We start from the raw sequence: 22,815 nt of genomic DNA on the forward strand, positions 1-22,815 counted from the left end.
GTTTTTGCCCAGAGTGAAAATAAAATCAGGATTCAAATGTTGAAGTCCTTAAGCATTGCAATTTAGCAAATTGTTAAAAAAAAATTTTTAAAAATTTAATTTAACAAATTGTTACATTTGTTAAATTTATGATGCCATCATAAATTTAATGATGGCATCAGAAAAAAAATTACATTTTTTTTCTGATGCCATTTTCTTGTTTACTCAATGAAGTTGTCAAATATACAAGAAAAGTGCAAGAAGCACAAAGGACACTTTTGATATTTGCTTCAAAAGTAGCCAAAATGATTTGATGTTTAAGCTCAAAAACAAATTTTTAACAGACCTTTAACAGACACCTTAAACAGAAAATGAGTTTTTGCATTTTTGTTGATTCACCTCATCAATTGCTGAGGTGCATTTGTGTGTTATATATGGTTACATGGCTTACATAGGCAGAAAAATATTTTAGAGCACTGCAGATTGTGCCAATTGAGGGGGGGAAAAAATTGTGAATTCACATTCACAGTATGTGAATTCACATGAGTAATGGAGACTCCATTACACAACTTAGTAACTGGTCTTTGGATGATGCTTGTCTTTGTCTTGACTTCTGCACTCCAGACTTTTGGAGTCCCTTTGGAGTCTGGCATGACGTTGACAACCCTACCCAACATCCAAGAATTTCTCGGAGATGATGAATCGGCAATGAGGACGACATCTCCGACCTTGAAGTTTCTTTTTAGGCCAAGCCATTTTTGTCGCTCCTGCAACAAAAACAATATCCAAATTCAAAAGTAAAATTTGAATTTGGACAAGTCCATGTACTGGACTTGTCTCCATCGACGGTGAGAATAGACATCCTCCTTGATAAACGTACCAGGAGAAAAGGTAGGTTGTCCCTTCAGCAGAAGCAGATGGTTCATCGTAAGAGGCTCAAGATTATTAGGATCGTCTGAGTTCATGGTTAATGGTCTTCCATTAATGATGCTCTCGACTTCACATAAAAGAGTCTGCAGTCCTTCATCATCCAGTATCTGTTGCTTAACAACAGAACCTATGACTTTTCTGACGGTACGTATCTGACGTTCCCAGAACGTCAGATCTGCTTTACAAAAAATCTGGGACATGGCAGAACAGATAATTATGGTGCCCCTTTTAAGGAGAAATATAAGCCCCACTCAAGTTCCTGAAACCATGACAAACAGAGAATTGCATGTTGTAGTACTCTGGGTTTCTGTAATAACTCTTGTATTTGGTTAATAAAATATTAATTCGACATATTTACAGGAAGCTTGAAGGTTTGTAAGCTGTCGCCATCTTTGTCATATTGAAAAGTTCCCAATAAACTCTCCTGATCGTCTGAATGCTTCTTTCCGAGACAAAATTAGATAGAAATCCAGTTCATTATCTTGTTCTTTCTACACATGTGAAATTTAGTTGGTGCATCTAAAAACATATCACACCCTGAGATAAGCAGAAAATTCAATAGTTTGGATGTGATCAAGTGATGTCATACTAAATCATTGCCAACACATTTTAAAGCCCCTTCTTCCACACTATAGGTGGACACATATGTGAAGCCGGGATTAATACAGCACACAAAGCTTCACAGAGAAGGGGTTCTTTATTCTCAAAAAGACAATGTTCCCTCTGAGTTGAAACAAAATAAAAAGAATGAGATTCAATATATGGAGAAATAAATGTCCCGTATTTCGAACACTAGAAAGCCTTAGCTTCGGTGAAATGGCGGGCTAACAATGCGGTTAGCGCTCAGAGTATAACGCAGCGCGGAAATCTAACATCATAAAACGGCTAAACAAACGGCAGTGGCACCTCTAGAAGAGGACTAACAGAAAAAAATGACATTAGCATCATTTCTGTAGCATTGTCCACGGAAGATAATTAAGTTCCAACATTAATTACCGAACACTTGGATTCTTCTCTCATGTGGCCATAGAGTCGTCTTCTCCACCAGGTCTCGGATCAAAAAATGTCCTTCTCTTCCGTTTTACCAGTTAGTGCCACAGTACACCAACAAGAGGTTTTTTCTACTTCCGGTAATTTTAGACCTCTCTGTAGCAACAGCACCACATGCTGACACAAACAAGAATTACAACCTGTCGGTGAAATAAAAGCAAAACATGGTAGTTGTGCGGCAAAGATAAAGATGTATAAGGGCCGCACTGGGATAACGCGAGGAATTGTAAACTGTCCGACGCGTGCTTCAAATAAGTCCAGGCCGCTTCTTTGTTACAATCATCTATTTATTCCACTTTGTCTTATTTCAAATCTTACACTGACTGGCCAGGCCAAACCATCCAATAGTGCCTGTTTTGGTGAACTGCTAGGTAACCACTCCCCTCTGTCACTCCCCTGCAACTTTCTGCAGCTCCTTTCTGCCTGTCGGTAAGGAGAACCAGGTGGACTCAATCTTCAATCTCCTAGCAATCAGAGTGCAGCTACTTTTGGTGTGACTGACTTGTCAGTCCTGGTTTGAGAGCATGTGTAACTGGGTCTATATTAATAGTTTTATATTTCCACAAAATGTGTTATTTTATGTATTTGTCTGCTTCTACTTGACTTTTGCTTTGTTCCTCTGTGTCTACTATAAGGGGTTTGGTCCTCCAACTCCGCCTTATTTTCTTCTTCTTTTGTTCAGGGTCCTCCAGGACTATTATAAATATTAAGTTATTAATTTCCTCTCCCCTTTTGTTATTCGTTCCACTGGGGAGAGGCAAGTTTTATAATCTATTGTAATCCTTTCATTTATATTGTTCAAATGTTTATTTTTCCTTCTGTATTATTGATAAGTGTTTGGATATTTTCATTTGAGTTGCTATTACACCTTTATATCATTTGATGCATGCTAACTATTATTTTGTATAGATCGGGTTGGAGAACTGGAGCACATGCTAGGTGCTAATGCTAATATCTCCCGATTGACAGGTACGTTAGCGGGCCCTTTTTGTTATTCGTTCCACTGGGGAGAGATCGGGTTGGAGAACTGGAGCACATGCTAGGTGCTAATGCTAATATCTCCCGATTGACAGATTAAATAAACGGAGACCGCCTCCAATCCCAGACTTGATGTCTTGTGGTTTGTCTGATCACCACACAACACACACAACGCAGAAATCCACCGGTCACACATGAGATGCAAACAGTGCTGGAGCATTTAAGCTCAGAACTGTGGGAAAGTTTCAACAAGCTGTGAGAGACAGCCGGTAAGGCTCAATGCTGCTGCTCATGCTGAATTGTTTGTTGTATTAAGTTGTTTAGTCTTGTTGAGGTCAAGTTACTAGGTTGAAAAGAAAAAATAAAAAGAAGGTAAATACACTTGGTGTTTATTGGTTAAAGTAGAAAGAAAAAGGAAATGTTGGTTGTAATGTTTGTGAGGGTATTTAACAAATATTGATAAAAATGCTAATTTATTTATTGCTGCTGAATTTACTATAAAATATTTTCTATTTATTATTCTTTTGGTGTAATTGGTCTGAAAGGGTAGAAGTTTGATTTCACAATGTATTTACCTTGATAAATTCAGAATGTAATAGATGTGTTTCTGTTTCTTTTGAGGTTTTTCACCTATGGGCTATGGGCTCTAGAGCTATTGAGATTTGAGCTATGTGGACCATCATGAAAATAAAGATGAGTCAATGAAATTAAAGTCTCTGAGTGAAATCCAGTTCAAAGATCACAGCGGAAACGATCCCTTTCAAGTGGGGATCTCACAGTAAACCAAACCAGAAAAAAAAAAAAAAAAAAAAAACTTGACAGTGAAAAACCGCAGTCAAAAGACTGGAGGGACATTAAGAGTTTGTTGGTTGGACCAAAAGGGTCCACGAAGGGACAAATCAAGATTAGTTCTTTTGCCCTGCTGCTAAAATCAAAATGGCTGACTCAGTAGTGGTGGAGCAGCTGAAGAGCATTAGAACAACGGTGAAGCGTCAATTCTCCCGTTTAGCCAATAGTGTACTACGAATGCACACAATGATGTCTGAGGAAGAGCTCAGGGACAACTTTGCAAAGCTCACAGCAGAAGCCAGTAAAGTTCTTGAAGCCAATGATGATGTTGCAGAACAATATACTGCAGAAAATTCTGATCCAGGGGTGTTAAGTGAACAACAAAAGGCTGATTTGGATAAAACAACTATAGAATGTGAGAAAAAGATGCAAGAGCTAAAAAACCTAATACAAAAGACATTGTGGGAAAATTTTGGGGAATATGAAGTGACACAAGCAATTACAACTGCAGAGTCACATGCAGATCATGTGGACACCGTGAACCCAAGTAAAAATGCAGATGCATATGGGTTCATGATAGAACATCTGCAAAATCTAGTAAAGACTGCAAAGGCAGTGCATAAACATTGGAGGTGCTGGGCTCCTCATGCAGAGCAACATGAGTTTCAGAGTCGGATCAGAGCTCTTGAGACTATATTGCCAAAATTAACATTAAGAAAAGCTGAATTTATTGGAGAGCAAACCAAAGATGAGACCAAAAGGTTAAGCACTTCTATGAGTTTTCCTGTGGCACCAGCCATTAGATTAAAGCCTGCTGCTCTGCCAAAGTTCACTGGAGTTCGTAGAGAGTTTCATCAGTGGAAAAAAGATTGGGAAGCGCTCCAGATGCAGGGAGAACCTACAGGATCAAAAGAGATTAAAAAATATCATCTTCTCGACAGTGTGGATGAGAAAATAGTACGAGACCAACGTCTCACAACTTATACAACAGCTGATGAGATATTCCGGGTTTTAGAGAATCGCTTTGGAAACAAAACAACTATTGCCCTTGAGATAGTGGAGGAGCTTCAAAAGGTTCCACCAGTTAAAGGGAACCAGCCCAAGAAGATTGTTGAGCTAATTCAAACTGTAGAAAAAGCTCTGATAGATCTCAAAGAACTTGGTGCAACTGATGCTATAAAGAACCCTCTTATAACTAAAGCAATAGAAAGCAAACTTCCAGACAGCCTAAAGAAGGAATGGCTTCTCCATATAGCCAGCAGAGGGACTGAGGCTGAACAAGACAAACGATTTGACTACCTCCTGAAATTTCTTCAAGGTCAAGAAGCGATTTATGAAGAGCTGGATCAATTGAAGAATGAGGAGTCAAAACCAAGGTCTGAACCTCGTCAAGCCCGAACCAGAACTGCTATTCAGCTAACAGACATATCTCAAGGATGCGTGGTTTGTGGAGACGGGAAGCATAAGAAAAGGTTGTATTTCTGTAAAAAGTTCCGTATGCTCAAGTTGTCAGAAAAGAAGGAAGCTGTTAAAAAACTGGGAGCCTGCAAAAAATGTCTGGAGATTCACAATGAGAATGAGTACTGTAAAACTGAATTTCTGTGCAGAAGGCCAGACTGCAAGGAGCAACGCAATGCAGAGCACCATTATTATCTCTGTCCAAGAGCTGATGTGTCCAGAGAGCCTTCAATCCAGAGGCGCAAAGACACTGCAGTGGGAGGGGATGTAGCAGGCCGCTACACCCAAGCCCAAGAAGATTTCATTAAAGGCCTCTCTTCTGAACAGGCAGAAAAGTGTCGTCATGTCTTCTGTAATGCAGTGGCTAAAACATCTGAGTCCAGTCAGCCCAACCTTCTGGGAAAGAATGGTTTGGAGGAGTGGCCTGTCATCATGATGCTATTAGAGGTCACAGCCAATGCGGGACAAAAGATTGGGACTCTAATTGATCTAGCATCAGATACCAACTATATAACACGAGGCAGCTGATCAGTTAAACCTGAGGAGTGAAGCCATAACCCTGGTTGTCCACGGTGTGGGAGGAATGAAAGTTCAAGTTACCACAAGACGGTACCTCCTAAAGATCCGGGTCAAGACAGAAAAGGGAAGCTTCAGGTCCCACCAACTCCTCTGCTATGGTTTGGACAGCATTACAGACATCCATCAACATGTAACTGAGAAAGCACTTCAGAGGTTCTTCCCAGAAGTCCCCCTCAGTGAACTTGTGAGACCAAAAAAGATACATCTGTTAATAAGTCATAAAGAAGGTCGACTGGTTCCACAGAAGATACGTGCTGTTGGAGATCTTGTATTATGGGATGGACCATTGGGAAAGACAGTAGCAGGAACACACCCTGGGCTGTTTGAAGATGCTACATTCACAGCACACCAATCTAGAACCCACTTCGCCAGATCAATGAGAACCGCTGCAGTGATGTATGAAGAGCATGTATGCTCCTCATCTACCATAAAGCATTTCAGCTCTGCTGTGACCACTCATGATTTTCTTGAATGGTGGAAGTGGGACAGCATTGGTGCAGCTTGCACCCCAAAATGTGGAGGCTGCCGCTGTGGCAACTGCCAGCCTGGTGGTAAAGAAATGACCTTGGCAGAAGAAAGGGAATTAGAAGTGAAGAGTGGACTGACATATGCTGGTGCTGATGACCACAGTGACAGCCATCATTGGCATGCAAGCTATCCATGGCTTGAGGACCCCTCCACATTGCCAAATAACAAAAAGGCAGTGGAGGCGACCTTTCTCAGAACAGAGAGACGACTGGCCAAGGAACCACAATGGAAAAAGGTTTACAGTGCTCAAGTTCATGAAATGGTTGACCGTCAGGCTGCGAAAAAGCTGACTGAAGAGGATTTAAGTACCTGGAAAGGACCTGTCTGGTACATAAGCCATCTCATCGCTCCTAACCCGCACTCTGTTACAACTCCTGTGAGACTCGTCTGGAACAGCAGTCAAAAGTATAAAGGTCAAAGTCTGAATGATCTGCTTTTGAAGGGTCCTGATGTTCTCAATTCCATCCGAGCTGTCCTCCTCAAGTTCCGTCAGGGCACTTTTGCTGCTCTGGGAGACATCAGAAAAATGTATAATTCTGTATGGCTTGAGGAGCGAGAGGTCCATCTGCACCGCTTCCTGTGGCGCGATTCAGAGGACAAGGAGCTGGAAGAGTTTGCAATTACACGGGTAAATATTGGGGACAAACCAGCAGGTTGTATAGCCCAACTTGCCATGAGAGAGACGGCCAATCTTCCTCAGTTCAGCCACATGAAAGATGAGTGTCAAGTATTACATGAGCACAGCTATGTTGACGACATATTGACATCCCACAAATCCCGCGAAAAACTTAAGGACATCACAAAGAATGTAGAGTTGATTCTAAAAGCAGGAGGATTTGAGTTGAAGCCGTGGGTCTTCTCTGGCCAAAATAAAGAAGAGAAACTAGAGACATCACCACAGATGATTGTTCTGCCGAATCAACTGAAGGAGGAAAACAATAAGGCACTTGGCCTTGGTTACATTGCAAATGAAGACAAGTTGCACGTCATGGTGAGAATCAATTTCTCCAAGAGAAAGAAAAAAATTAGACTGGGCCAAGATTTGTTGCTAGAAGAAGTACGGCTCAAAACACCAGACCCATTGTCACGGCGTGAGCTGTTGAGTCAAGTAGCTGGTTTATATGACCCAATCGGCCTGACAACACCAGCAAAGCAAAAAGGGGCCATTTTGGTCCGAAGAGCATTCCAGGAAGCAAAACCAAAGTGTAACATTGTCAAAGACACATGGGACCTCGCCTTATCTGATGAGCTCCACAGAGCTGCAGTTGATCTATTTGAAGAGTACGTACAGCTAAGTAAAATTGCATTTCCAAGAGCCCTTACTCCTCCAGATGTCACTACTGAACCCATTGCAGTCACCTTTTCAGATGGCAGTGAAAACTCATACGGTGCTGTCCTCTACCTACGATGGAACTGCTGCAAACAAATAACAGTTCGGCTAGTAGAGTCAAAAGCAAAGTTGACGCCTCTAGACCAAAAAGGAGATGCAGTCAAAGCAGAGCTTTGTGGTGCGGTCTTTGCAAGTCGTCTTAAAAAATACTTTGAGCAGCATGCCCAGATCAAGATCAGCCAGTGGTACCATTTATTGGATAGCCAAACAATTCTTGGAGCCATTCAGCGTGAGAGTTATGGATTTCGAACTTTCTTCGCTAATAGGATAGGAGAAATTTAAAGCAGTACACGGCTACAAGACTGGTGGTGGATCCCTGGACAACTCAACATAGCCGACATTATCACTCGAGGAGCTGGGCCAAAAGAACTTGATATTAATTCAGAGTGGCAAGAAGGACCAAAGTTCCTGCACCTCCCCGAGTGTGAGTGGCCCATTATGTCTGCAAAAGAGGTGTCTACTGCAGCTCGAGAAAGCATTAATAATATGCAAAAGAAGTCATTTGTAGCAGCACTGACCAGAGCCCAAACCAAGAAAGATCAAAGTTCTGAGCGGAGACCTCCTGCTGGGGCAGCTGTAAAAAACTTGGTGGATGAGAGGCGCTTCAGTAGCCTAGTGTGTCTGGTCAAGACTGTTTCTTTTATATGGAGAGCTGCCAGAAAATTTATATCTGGAAACAAGTCCATAAAGACACCAAAGTGGGAGGCAGTGCCAACAAGTGGAGTCATCACTGCCTTTGAACGTCAAGATGCTTTTAGAGACATCTGTCTTGCTGCTCAAGAGGGAGTGACCCTTCCAGCCACCACTACAGACCGCTTGGTGGTGTACAGAGAGGTAGAGACTGGACTACTAGTCTGTGGGGGGAGAATCCATGGTTTTAGAGAAGACTGCATGGCGGTCCCCCTTCTACCATCCTATGCATGGGTCTCTAATTTGTTGGCTCGAGAGGCACACAATGAGGGTCATGAAGGTGTGGCTGCAACCCTGCTAAAAATGAGAAGGAAAGCCTGGGTCATTCAAGGGAGGAGAGTTGCCAAAAGAGAAGTGGAAAACTGTCTCATCTGCAAAAAGTACAAAGCAAGAAGGTGCCAACAAATAATGGGGGATTTGCCTCCTGAGAGAGCCAAACCTGCAGCCCCATTTGAGTTCACAACAGTTGATCTCTTTGGACCATACCTCGTCAAAGATATCATCAAGAAAAGGGTCTCCACGAAAGTGTGGGGTGTTGTTTTCAGCTGCATGGCCAGCAGGGCTGTTCATGTAGATCTGGCAGACACAATGTCAACAGAGAGTTTTTTGATGACTTACCAGCGATTCACAGCAATTAGAGGACATCCAAGAAAGATATGGTCTGATCCAGGAACAAATTTCATCGGCGCCAAGTCTGCATTAAGAGAGCTGTACCAGTTCCTGGATTCTCAAGACAAAGGTGCAATAGTGGAGATGTCAGCTCAAAAAGGCACCCATTGGGAGTGGATAATTAATCCAGCTGACTCACCTCATCGCAATGGAGCTGCTGAAGCTGCCGTCCGCATCATTAAGAAGGCTCTCCAGAGTTTGGGTGTCAATACTGGCCTCAATTACAATGAGCTACAGACAACTTTCCAACTTGCTGCTAATCTTGCCAACGAGCGTCCTATGGATGCCCAGGTGCAGAGTCGTGAAGATGGCATCCTGTATGTATCACCCAACACACTCCTTAGGACGGGCCTCTCCAAGTGGTGACATCAGAACATTTAACTTTGAAAGCTACCCTTATAAAAGACTCAGAGAGATGCAGCATCAGGTCAACAGATTCTGGAGATCATGGAGCCAGCTTTCCGGCCCAAATTTATTTGTGAGAAGCAAATGGCACACGTCACATCGAAATGTCGCAGTTGGCGATATCGTTTAGCTATGTGACCAAAATGCGGTGCGGGGCCATTTCAAGTTGGGACGGATTGTGAGTGTTAACCCAGATGCTAAGGGCATTGTGCGGGATGTGAATGTCAAAGTTGTCCAAAGCTCCTGTGTTCCTGTGACCAGACTCAAACCAAGCCAGCCTTTAACTGAAGTCCTGAAAGAACCTGCACAAACAACTGTCCTGCACAGAGACGTTCGGCACCTGGTGGTTCTACTGCCGGTGGAGGAACAAGTACAAAACTGAAAGGCAGTTCACTTGATTCGGCGATCTCTCCAATTCTGTGGGAAGATCGAGTGGGAGGTGTTTTGGTGAACTGCTAGGTAACCACTCCCCTCTGTCACTCCCCTGCAACTTTCTGCAGCTCCTTTCTGCCTGTCGGTAAGGAGAACCAGGTGGACTCAATCTTCAATCTCCTAGCAATCAGAGTGCAGCTACTTTTGGTGTGACTGACTTGTCAGTCCTGGTTTGAGAGCATGAGATGCAAACAGTGCTGGAGCATTTAAGCTCAGAACTGTGGGAAAGTTTCAACAAGCTGTGAGAGACAGCCGGTAAGGCTCAATGCTGCTGCTCATGCTGAATTGTTTGTTGTATTAAGTTGTTTAGTCTTGTTGAGGTCAAGTTACTAGGTTGAAAAGAAAAAAAATAAAAAGAAGGTAAATACACTTGGTGTTTATTGGTTAAAGTAGAAAGAAAAAGGAAATGTTGGTTGTAATGTTTGTGAGGGTATTTAACAAATATTGATAAAAATGCTAATTTATTTATTGCTGCTGAATTTACTATAAAATATTTTCTATTTATTATTCTTTTGGTGTAATTGGTCTGAAAGGGTAGAAGTTTGATTTCACAATGTATTTACCTTGATAAATTCAGAATGTAATAGATGTGTTTCTGTTTCTTTTGAGGTTTTTCACCTATGGGCTATGGGCTCTAGAGCTATTGAGATTTGAGCTATGTGGACCATCATGAAAATAAAGATGAGTCAATGAAATTAAAGTCTCTGAGTGAAATCCAGTTCAAAGATCACAGCGGAAACGATCCCTTTCAAGTGGGGATCTCACAGTAAACCAAACCAGACAAAAAAAAAAAAAAACTTGACAGTGCCAACAATAAACGGCATTAAACACGGTCAACAGAAATTATGACCACCCGGTGCACCCACTTCCTCAAACATAATAAAGCCAGCACGCCAGTATGGCCCCCATTCATACCTTCAGTGACAGCCATGCCCACCTCGACACACCCACCACCCAAGTGTCAAAGGCATGCCCTCCCGTCACCTCAATAATCATTCATTTTATTCATATGGCTCTTACACATGGTTTACAAAATACATTTGACATGTACCCATTTTTTCACCTGGTTACATTCTCCCCTGCTTAATCGTCATCGTCATCAAAATCATAAAGCCTAATATTTTATCAAACAAAAATACCACTTTGCATAATATTCATTTAATGTTCTGAGTGTTGTTCAAACCTGAATGGCTATGCTTGGGCCTGTGGGTTGTTGAAAATATATCCCAAACAATCTACATGTTCTGTTGCTGTGAAATGTTGCTGAAGTCAAATGGTGCACAAGTTTTGCACCTGCACAAAAAACAGAAATATTGAGTCAAGAAACCTTAGTATTGAAAATCTGCAATCTGGTTTATGATCTTATTTCCAATAGCTCATCTTGAGACTCCAGAGCAAAGTTTGGCCAAAGATCCGCTGGTGGCAGAAGGTAGCCGAATTTTTTTTTCATCTCCTTCTTCATCTCCTGCAGATCTTCGTGGAAAGGCTCTGGGATCTTTTCTGGATCCTTATCTAGAGACTGCAAGTTTGCCACAACATTGAAATTAACAGCTTGTTCTCAAGTTTGTTCAGGATATTTAAATCAGAGTTAATATTAGGAAGAGAAAACCTACCATGTCCACTGTAGCTGCAGTGTCCACTGTAGCTGCAGTGTCGCTCTAAGCTCTCGCGTATTGACGAGAAAACGGACAAAAATATGACCGAAGAGGAAATTTTAAAGATATTTGTAACATTATCACGTCGGACACAAGAGATCTGCTGTCTCCAACATGCATTCTTTCAAAAACTCACCTTCGGAGAAAGGCTTGCCAGCAAAAAACTTGCCTTGGTACTTGACTCTTGAATCGCAGTTTGTCGGTGAAAAACATTCTGCTGAGTCTTTAAATTAGCTACCAACCTCTGAGCAGTAGCCGCGTGTTCTTGTGTTGATTGCTTGCTAGCGTAGTTAGCATGCTTTGTGGCAAAGTGACGGCTGATATTGTACTCCTTGAAAACGGTAACAGTTTCTTGGCATATCAGACATACCGCCGTTGATCGGACTTCAGCAAAAAAATATTTTACTGTCCACTCTTTTTTAAATACTCGGCACTCTGTCCACTTTTCTTTTCTTTGGTCCGCTCATTTTTATCGAAGGGGGAGGGATGGCAGCTGGAAAGTTACACCAACAAAGATAAATGTGTCTAGACTAGTGTGCCATCTATCGGGGAAACTGGGGTACTGCAGGGGAAAGGGAAATGAATGCGGTTTTTAAACATCATGAATTTTTATGATAATTTGGAAAAGTTCAGCGGGCCGGATTAAAAAAACTAACCCGTGGGCCGGGGCCGTATGTGGCCCGGGGGCCGTAGTTTGCCCATGTCTGATCTAGCTGAAGCAAACAATGATGAGTTTGAAATTAGATCAGAGTGTGGCATATGTATTACAAACGGTCTTTATATTTTCAGAAACATTACCGAGTGAGCAATTTTAAGCAACAAACTATCTTTGACACATTTCTTTCCTGTTACCATGCCAACAAGAATTCAGGCGGTTAGGAGAAAGTGAAGATTCTGAGCGCACTTATTCTTTTGTCCGTTAGAAAATTTTCACCTTTGTAAGTATTTATGTGTTTTAAAGACACATGAACTTGTGTTGTTTTTTCTTTGGCTGGTAAAATATGGAGCAGTGCACATAATCTTTGAGAGAGAGAGAGAGAGAGAGAGAGAGATAGATAGATAAAACACATATAAAAGTCTATATTTCTGTTTCTGTGACCTGTCTTGGATAAATACTTCTCTGAAACTTCAATGCCACATGCCTGAACAGAACAAAATAAAATCCAGTTTATCGTTATAAAGAAAATTGCTTCATATTCCTTTCTTGGTTTTTGTAACTGCAGGCTAACAGCAATTATTGAGAAAACCATCAGTTATTTTATATGAAATTGTTGCTCAACAGTTCTGTATTAAACGTCACTTTGTTACTGGTCCCGTGTAGGAACAAAATATACAATTTGTCGTTATAAAAATGCCCTATTGTCTATGTTGGGGTTTGTTACTGCAGGCTCCAGAAGCTGTAATTCTGAGACGGTTTTAAAATAGGTTTATATCGACACATTTCTTATTTAAATAAACTGACGTTACCTTTCGCTGAAGAGGTGCATAGCAGAGCAGTGCACTAACTTGCAAACTGCAGATAAAACCTTCAGTGCAGTGCAGGTTTTATTTGCATTTGCAAACCTATCAGGATCTTGATAGATAACCTGCAATCTTGATAGGTTTTATCAAGATTGTACTGCAAGTTAGTCAGACTTACCATGCAGTTTATCTAAACTGCCAAGATCAAACACACACACGGCCTCCATACAGACAAAATATCTAAGTAAGGAAGTGCAAGAAAAATCTCAAAGAACTTACAGGAAGAAATATCCGATCCTGTCCATTTCCTAACCGCCTGATACCTTTGGTAGTCCTTCATTGAAAATCTTGAATCGCTCTTAGTCTGATCCCTGCCCAATGGCAACCTGCCCTGGGAAGCCTCGCTACTGGCTGAACCCCAAGACAAAATCTCCATGTGGGTCATTGGGATACTCAAACCCCTCCACCACGTTAAGGTGGCGATTCTGCGGAGGGGTCACCAGCAGATCGCGATGGATGTTTAAACCAAGGGATCCCCCATCCTGAGCAAGCACAAGGCAACAGTGGAGAGGAAAACTCCCTTTAAAAGGAAGAAACCTCCAGCAGAACCAGGCTCAGGATGAGCAGCCATCTGCCGAGGCTGGCTGGCTTCAAGATGGCAAAAATAAAAAAACAAAAACAAACAAACAAAAAGAAACACATTAAAATAAAACTGGAACTGAATCTCTGAAAGCTCTGGCAAGACCCAGGCACTAACAAGAGCCACTAGTGAAGCCCAACCTTTGACACCAGCCACTGGTTTTTGGCAAAGACACCGATACCTGCCACCACCAACCACCCACTGGAGAGTCCAATACACAGATGCTAGCCACCACCCACTGATGAGATCTAGGCTCTGACACCCACCACCAGCAACTAGGGAGACCCAGATACCGACAGCAGCCACCACGCACTACCCACCACTCACTGGTGTTTCCCCGGAACCTGTCGCCACACTCCCCGACTCCAGCTCCGCCCCCGGCGTCGTTGCCTCCCGCGGCTGAAACACCGCTCCCCACGGCTCCAGCTCCACCCCCGGCGTCGTCGCCCCCCGTGGCTCCAGCTCCGCCCCTGGTGTCATTGCCTCCCGCGGGTCCAGTTCAGCCCTCGGCGTCGTTGCCTCCCGCGGCTCAAGCTCCGCCCCATGCGGCTCCAGCTCCACCACCGATGTCGACGCCCCCCCCCCCCCCCCCCCCGCGGCTCCAGCTTCGCATCCAGCCTCGTTGCCCCCCGCGGCTCCAGCTCCGCCCCCGGCGTCGACGCCCCCCCCGCGGCTCCAGCTCCGCCTCCGGCATCTTTGCCTCCTGCGGCTCAAGCACCGCCCCCAGCGGCTCCAGCTCCGCCCCCCGCGGCTCCAGCTCCACCCCGGGTGTCATTGCCTCCCGCGACTCAAGCTCCGCCCCCGGCGTCGTTGCCTCCCGTAGCTCAAGCACCGCCACCCACGGCTCCAGCTCCGCCCCCGGCGTCGTCGCCCTCCCACGGCTCCAGCTCCGCTCCCAGTGTCGTCGCCCCCCCCGCGGCTCCAGCTCCGCCCCCGGCGTCGTAGCCCCCCGCAGTTCCATCTCCGCTCCCGGCGGCTCCAGCTCCACCCCCGGCGTCGTCGCCCCCCGTGGCTCCAGCTCCGCCCCTGGTGTCATTGCCTCCCGCGGGTCCAGCTCAGCCCTCGGCGTCGTTGCCTCCCGCGGCTCAAGCTCCGCCCCATGGGGCTCCAGCTCCACCACCGATGTCGACGCCCCCCCCCCCGCGGCTCCAGCTTCGCATCCAGCCTTGTTGCCTCCCGCGGCTCAAGCACCGCCCCCCGCGGCTCCAGCTCCGCCCCCGGCGTCGACGCCCCCCCCCCCCCCCCCCGCGGCTCCAGCTCCGCCTCCGGCATCTTTGCCTCCTGCGGCTCAAGCACCGCCCCCAGCGGCTCCAGCTCCGCCCCCCGCGGCTCCAGCTCCACCCCGGGTGTCATTGCCTCCCGCGGCTAAAGCTCTGCCCCTGGTGTCATTGCCTCCCGCGGGTCCAGCTCAGCCCTCGGCGTCGTTGCCTCCCGTGGCTCCAGCTCCGCCCCTGGTGTCATTGCCTCCCGCAGTTCCATCTCCGCTCCCGGCGGCTCCAGCTCCACCCCCGGCGTCGTCGCCCCCCGTGGCTCCAGCTCCGCCCCTGGTGTCATTGCCTCCCGCGGGTCCAGCTCAGCCCTCGGCGTCGTTGCCTCCCGCGGCTCAAGCTCCGCCCCATGCGGCTCCAGCTCCACCACCGATGTCGACGCCCCCCCCCTCCCCCCCCGCGGCTCCAACTTCGCATCCAGCCTCGTTGCCTCCCGCGGCTCAAGCACCGCCCCCCGCGGCTCCAGCTCCGCCCCCGGCGTCGAAGAGTCCATGTTTTCTTCCTGTGAACCAAGAAAGATACATATTAGGAGGGTTAGATTGATAATCCATAGCTACAGATAGACAAGACAATGGAAACAAAGGAGATCTGCTTAAAGTGCATGGAAGCCTAGTTCAACTGTCCTTGCTGTAAATATATTTTGCATAGACTTTTTCAAGATACCATGGAATTTAACTAATATCTAGTAAGACTGGAGGTTTATTTTAATTTGTTTCTTATCGTGATACAACAAACCTAACTATTTTGTGATAACAGATTGATAGATTCTGTTATAAGACATAATAAAAGTTGGTATGAAGAACCTTATTGTTGTATGTTAGGGACAATTATCAATATTTATAAGAGGGTCAGTCACTCTGGGCTTCTGAAAGAACTGTTGTATTTGGTTAATAAAATATTAATTTGAAATATTTACAGGAAGTTTGAAGGTCTGTAAGCTGTCACCATCTTCGTCATATTGAAAAGTTCCCAAAAAACTCTCCTGATCGTCTGAATGCTTCTTTCCCTGAGACAAAATTAGATAGAAATCCAGTTCATTATCTTGTTCTTTCTATATATGTGAAATTTTGTTGGTGTATCTAAAAACATATCACACCCTGAGATAAGCAGAAAATTCATTTGTGCACACAGAAAGTTTGGATGTGATCAAGTGATGTCATACTAAATCATTGCCAACACATTTTAAAGCCCCTTCTTCCACACTATAGGTGGACACATATATAAGATACATGTGATGTTGCTTGACTTACATAGACAGAAAATTCCTTCGGAGCACTGGAGATTGTGAAAGTCGGGGATATGCTCTTAGGTATATGACCCACGGACACGTGAGTAACAGTGATTTTGTGGGACAGTTTGATGGATAAGCGTCCTGGGAAGCCTGCAAAGGCCCAACATTGTCCAGGAATCAGATTATTTCTTCCCTGAAGACAGAGTACAAAACAAAGTTTAGGTGGGGTACCAAGACTAATTAGAAAAGAAAATCATAAAGCCTAATATTTTTATCAAACAGAAATTCCACTTTGCATAATATTCATTTAATGTTCTGAGTGTTGTTCAGACCTGAATGGCTATGCTTGGGCCTTTGGGTTGCTTTTGAAAATACATCCCAAACAATGTACATGTTCTGTTGTGAAATGTTGCTGAAGTCAAATGGAGCACAAGTTTTGCACCTGCACAAAAAAACAGAAATATTGAGTCAAGAAACCTTAGTATTGAAAATCTGCAATCTGGTTCATGATCTTATTTCTAATAGCTCACCTTGAGACTCCAGAGCAAAGTTTGGCCAAAGATCCGCTGGTGGCAGAAGGTAGTCGAATTTCTTTTTCATCTCCTGCAGATCTTCGTGGAAAGGCTCTGGGATCTTTTCTGGATCCTTATCTAGAGACTGAAAGTTTGTCACAACATTGAAATTAACAGCTTGTTCTTAAGTTTGTTCAGGATATTTAAATCAGAGTTAATATTAGGAAGAGAAAACCTACCATGTCCACGGTAGCTGCAGTGTCCACTGTAGCTGTTGTGTCCACTTTAGCTGCAGTGTCCACTGTAGCTGTAGTGTCCACTGTAGTTAGAGTAACAAATGACTCTGAAGATCGCAAGTGCCGAGCAGAAAATAGGCAGCTACATCCTGATGAACATGAGCAGAAGATGACAGTCAGTGACATAGCATAAAAAATACAGACTTTCTACAACACTTTCAAATTGCTTGTTTGTGGAAGGAGAGTATTTACCAAAAAGAAGCAAGATGAAAAAGATGATCCCATGACGTTGCTTCAAAGTGACAATCTCCTCTTTTATATTGAAAATCATATCATTATCCTGGTAGCTGTCCAAACTGTCTCCATCCATTAGTCCCCTTCTTATTAAGCGTTTTCTTCGCATACTCCTGGCCCAAGATGGAAAAAATACAAATGTTTAAATGTGTACATTGATCAGCAGATGACTGTTAAACATAATAGCTAAAAAAAATGCTTATATAATATACCTGACTCTCGTCTCTCGGTATTAGATTGTTGGTTCTCCATTCGAGTCGTAGTATCCATTAACTGCTAAACGAAGGCTTCGTTTCAACGTAGCTGCACAAAAAGAGAAAAAACAAAGTCATGCGGGATCGCTAACTGTTACAAACATTTTAAATACATACACACACACACACACACACACCCCCACACCCACCCCCCCCACACACACACACGCATATACGAGTATTAAACGCATATATATATAACTATATATAACTTATATATATAGTTATATATATATATACATTTAATAATTTCTATGACTTCGCTGAAAGACGTTTGACCTTTCACGGAACGCGCTCTATGAAAGCTCTGTATAAGCGCGTGCTTATGAGCGCTAGGAACGTATCTGATGGGGTAACGCGTATCGACGTAACACCTGGCTGGTCACTTTGCCTTGTGTATTGTCTTGAAGGCATGGCAGCGGGTTAAACTGTGGAACAGATTAGTTTCCCCCAGACTTTCAGAAGTTTGTGATTTTGATGCTATGTAATGTGTTTTATTCGGTCTGTTCACTAATTGCAAAGAAAAAAAATGTTAAGAAGTATTTTGCAAAGCATGTTCACTTGTCTAAGGTTAATTATTTAGTAGGGTTTGCAGAATATTTTGTTTTTGCCCAGAGTGAAAATAAAATCAGGATTCAAATGTTGAAGTCCTTAAGCATTGCAATTTAGCAAATTGTTAAAAAAATTTAAAAAAATTTTAATTTACCATTATTTTATCATTAATATTACTATCACTATTGTAGATGTTTTAATTTTTATGCTTGTTTCTGTATTTATCATCAAAAATAATTTCCAAGAGAACAAAAAAGTCATGGGAATAGAAATTATTTTCACAGGCGTCTATGAAAAATGCAACGAACATTCAAGTTAAAATTTGTAGGTCTAACAGCAGCCAATCAGAGTTTGCCATTTTCTAGTTGTTAAATATTACACAAATGACCAGATAAAAGATGTTCAACATACCAGTTTAAACTGAACTATTTGCAAACGACTGAGCTCTGCAACATTAAAACATGGATGGAACTGTAACTACATTAATCATAGCTCTTCTTCTCTTCAGTGTTTCTGTGGGTTTCTGGAAGTTTTTTAGTTATCTTGCTTTGCTAGCAAAGTCGTTAGCTCGCAGCTAGCTAATAGCACAACAACAGCCTAATGTATGTATGATAAAACTACTGAATCGATAGATAAGAACAGTTTTTCCTCACCTGTATCCTCCCGCTCAGTCGTTCTTCAGAGAAAGGCAGACACAGAGGCCTGTCAGTGTCTGTTGTATTTCATTACCTCTCTGCTTAAACCGCGACTCTGTGCTGAAGCAGAAATGATTGAGGCACTATTGCTTCCTGGAAACATGGAATCTGTAGAGGTGTTACATTTTACCCAATCACTAATGTTTGTCTGTGACGTAAGTCATTGAACGGCATGCCAGCTCAATGCCAAAAATTCGACTTGAAATTGCATTCGCTGCAAAAAAAAAATAAAATTCTGTCACTGCAAAGACAGAGGACGTGAGCTCATCGAGGCGGTTGTCCATGTTAATTACATATTTGGAAGGCCAACAAAGACTGAATCGCTTCCTTTACTTATTTTGCTGCCACTGCTACAACTACAGGCGGACTGCAATTCTAAAACGGCACAGAAAATTGGGAGTCTTAACAACTTCTCCTTCTGTTGTTAAGACTCCTACTGATTGGCACAATAAAAATTCTGTGGGAGATAATCCGAGTCAAGTGGAGAAAGCAAAGTCTGTGCTTTAAGTGAGAATTGCAATGATCAGGCTAGCTATACACACAACAATGCTTGTCAACATAACAGCTACAGTAAATCTTGTTTCACCCTTGTTCTTTAACAGATCCCTGCAGAACAGGTTGTAACCAGACAGGTTCTTGGTGTATAACTTCTTGTTTTTAGGTTGAGAAGAAGATAGTTTTTTTTTCTTCTATAGTTTCCAATCCAGTTCTAAAAGACATAAAAGTCGTGTTACAAAACAGGAAGCTTGACTTGATTTTTATATAAAATTGCATCTCGCCATCTGAGTTCTGAAATGGAACTGCTAGAAATAACATTGGTAAACATACATCAATGACAAACGGTGGCAAGCCAGTGGCCTGTGATGCCGCTCCAACCAGTGGAGATCCCACCCTCGTCATCCCTTCTTTATAGGCTTTCTGGAGGAAGACCATCACTTCCTCCGAGATATGTGTTCTCTCTTATCATGAAACGATAAAAAGCAGAGCATATGCAAAAATAATATTAAGGACAAACGCATATTTTCTTAGATCTTGCTGTATAGCTCATTGTTTAAGAGATGCTACACATACCTCTTCTTGACATTGAACCTAAAACAATGATAGAAAATACAACCATGACTATGAATAAACGGAAGGTAACTGTTTTTTCTGGTATGTGATAAATATTAGCATGCATTGTACTTGCAGGGAAACATGATAAGCCCGGTGGTTGAGTTTTACGACAGTCGGTCATCCTGTAGCCGGTCATGTTTTGGAGATAAAAAATGTTTAAAGTTGACGGGAAATTTGAAATTACATTTTGATAATTATGTGCTATTGAAAGATTGGAAGATTAATACTTGAACAATAGCTATAAAGTCATAAAAAATGCAAATGTTTTACAAAGACTTAAATAAATAAACAATGCTTAGCCTAGTGGGGCCACAAATAAAGTATGATGGCCTCCCAGGCTTATAATACACTGTGGGAAACCCTGAAATGTAATTAACTGTATGATAGAATCCTACCAATAAATCAATATACTTGTATCAACTAGTATACTGAAAAGTATGTTTTTTAAGATATATGAAACACAATTTTAGCACATTGTTATTAAAGGTATGAAGGACAGTTGCATTTGAACCTGACTGACTTTTAAGAGGCTACTTTAGCGAGCTTCCCGCATATTGTTTGTACCAAATAGGGTTAAAAACGTGTCTAAATCTGTACAAACACATGCTGTGGCACAAACTCACTAACATTAACTCATACAACTACCATCAGCAGATTTATAAACGTACACTTTCGGTCTTTTCAGTCTAAAAATTAACAAAGTCTTATCACCGTTACATTCTGGCATTTATTTTAAGTGAATTATTGGAAAAAAATCCCCAAAAATAGAAGGCAGATTGTAAATATACAAAAAGCTAACAACAACAACAACAAAAAAAAAAACTCAGCGGTTTTAGATTTTAGTAAGTTGTTTTTAAATACCAAATTAAAATCTTATGACAGATACGTTTGGCTTTTGTTTTTTTAGTAACTTCTTAATATCCTGTTTAAATTAGCAGATAAATTGTAAATAAAGGTTTTTAAAAAACGAAAAAAAAAAAAAGAGGTTCTATCAGCAACAAGCGGCTGTGATCACAGATACGAGAAACTTGGGAAAGATCATAGTAACCCTGGAAATTACAGACCAATAGCTTTAACATCTGTGTAAATTGATGGTGAATGAGAGATTGATACAATATTTGGAGTCAAAACATTTAATTGCTCCTTATCAGAGTGGCTTTCGTGGAGGGAGAGGAACAATAGATCCTATTTTATGTTTAGAGGATGTAATACAAAATTTCGTTTTCAGTCTTATTTCATCCTTGAAGGAACTGATGGTACTTTTTACCATTTATTTACTGATTATATCTGCTTTGTTTTTGTATTTCTGCAAGATGTGATTGTCCATTAAATACGTTTGCAAATAATGTTTAGATGTTTCTACAGCTGTGATAGCAGAAGAGACCTGAAGACGCAGAGGTGGGGACTCGAGTCGTTAAAATCACGACTTGAGACTTGACTTGAAAAAATGCTCAAATACTTGGACTTGACTTTGACTTTCATGCCATGGACCTTATCAAGCTCCGCCCAGAAACGCCCCTCGAAAGTCCCTCGAAAGTCCCACGTGACTTCATGTCTCACATTAACCTCCTCGCAGAGCTTAGGTTCTATGGGATTTTTTGTTTCGATTGACTGCAGAGTATTTCTGAGTCGATTAGTTTAGCATTTCTGCAGGATTTTCACAAAATATCAGCCACGACAATGGACAAGGGAACCAACAAGTTCATGTCATCTTTTTTGGACGACATCAAGATGTTTTAGCCACGTGATGCCTCTAACATTGTGCGAGTTGCAGCTAAATGCTACCAGTCGATGAGGAAAACAGCAGATCCTCACACCTTCAGCATAAATATAGTCGTGGACAAGATCGCTGATGCCTGTTCTTGCAAGGCTGGGTGAGTTGGACATTCATGGTTTTAAGGGTTCGAATGTGCCTAGGACGGTACTCGGTGCTAGCGTGGCTAACACGATTACAGTTTAGTAAAAGCTAGCATGGCTAACACGATTACAGTTTAGTAAAAAGCCTTTTCAGGTGAAATAAAATCTTTAATGTATGTCAGATACGTTAGCTGAACAGATCAATATGCAATGTGTACTGTAAGGCTGTGTAACAGACAAGCTTCAGGATGTAGAAGTTGTATCTGTACTGCCATTATGCTGTACTTGGCTAAAAGGTTTTCATAATGGATGTGTTTATTATTGACTTTATTTTTTTCATTCACTAAACACAAAGAAAGAAAAGCAATAATACTTACGCCAGCAGACACTTTGTTCTTATTGATCCTACGACGGTTGAGCTGCAAATGTGGTCGTGCATAAGCGTTAATCCAAGCAAGGCTTTCCGTTTCAGATTTTGGAAATCTGTGAATTTTAGTTCCACAAACACGATCAGGATACCTGACATTGCCTGTACAGCAGGGGTGTCAAACTCCAGTCCTGAAGGGTCGCTGTCCTGCAGTTTTTAGATGTGCCACAGGTACAAAACACCTGAATCAAATGGCTTAATTACCTCCTCAGTTCTCCAGAGCCTTGCTAATTACTTAATTATTCTATTCAGGTGTGGTGCAGCAGAGGCACTTCTAAAAGTTGCAGGACACCGGCCCTCGAGGACTGGAGTTTGACACCCCTGCTGTACAGATACCTCACTGACGGAAAACCATTTTTTTTTGAGTCCTGACGCAAAAACTTTCTGTCGGTCTTGTAGTCCACAATGTACATTAGCATGAGTTTGTGAGCCGGTAGCCCACGTGATAGCTGCGCAGTGACGTAAAATGGGCATTAGCCAATGAAAGGCGGACCCTGTGGTAAGGTCCATAGACTTGGGACTTGACTCGACTTGAAGCTGTTTACTTGAAAAGACTTGATATTTTTTACTCAAAGTCTTAAAATTTAAAACACATTATTTATATAGTGGCGTCATTAATTAATTTCACACATTCCGTATTAATATGCGCAGACCGTCCCTCTGTTTTTCCTCTCTCCTTATGTATGTATGTGTGCGTAGCTGCAGCACAACCAATCAAATTAACAGGATCAGCGACGCTGCAG

The 22,815-nt window shown here is 42.6% G+C and overlaps 1 protein-coding gene and 3 long non-coding RNA genes across 4 annotated transcripts in view; all 4 read right to left on the reverse strand.

The window, feature by feature from the left end:
* The window catches only part of LOC145547722 (ribonuclease P protein subunit p38-like), a 50,293-nt gene extending 37,002 nt beyond the window's left edge, over nucleotides 1–13,291 (reverse strand). The window contains exon 1 of the mRNA XM_081597611.1: nucleotides 13,273–13,291. The gene's annotated coding sequence lies outside the window, so the exon portion shown is untranslated. The remainder of the gene's footprint in view (nucleotides 1–13,272) is intronic.
* On the reverse strand, nucleotides 1,588–11,166 carry LOC108166085 (uncharacterized). The gene is made up of 2 exons (XR_014091497.1): nucleotides 11,061–11,166; nucleotides 1,588–2,076 (listed from the first exon to the last, which is right to left on the reverse strand). It is a non-coding gene; the product is annotated as an uncharacterized LOC108166085 (long non-coding RNA).
* A 2,525-nt stretch (nucleotides 13,292–15,816) lies between the features above and the next one.
* LOC145547670 (uncharacterized) lies at nucleotides 15,817–16,551 on the reverse strand. Its single transcript, XR_014083967.1, has 3 exons — nucleotides 16,465–16,551; nucleotides 16,152–16,325; nucleotides 15,817–15,907 (listed from the first exon to the last, which is right to left on the reverse strand). It is a non-coding gene; the product is annotated as an uncharacterized LOC145547670 (long non-coding RNA).
* Nucleotides 16,552–16,577: 26 nt separating this feature from the next.
* On the reverse strand, nucleotides 16,578–22,189 carry LOC145547668 (uncharacterized). The gene is made up of 5 exons (XR_014083966.1): nucleotides 18,634–22,189; nucleotides 17,387–17,477; nucleotides 17,133–17,287; nucleotides 16,884–17,029; nucleotides 16,578–16,789 (listed from the first exon to the last, which is right to left on the reverse strand). It is a non-coding gene; the product is annotated as an uncharacterized LOC145547668 (long non-coding RNA).
* Nucleotides 22,190–22,815: the final 626 nt, after the last annotated feature.

Source organism: Poecilia reticulata, chromosome 16 (genome assembly GCF_904066995.2).
Source record: "Poecilia reticulata chromosome 16, P_reticulata-male-v2, whole genome shotgun sequence".
In the NCBI taxonomy this organism is placed as follows: domain Eukaryota; kingdom Metazoa; phylum Chordata; class Actinopteri; order Cyprinodontiformes; family Poeciliidae; genus Poecilia; species Poecilia reticulata.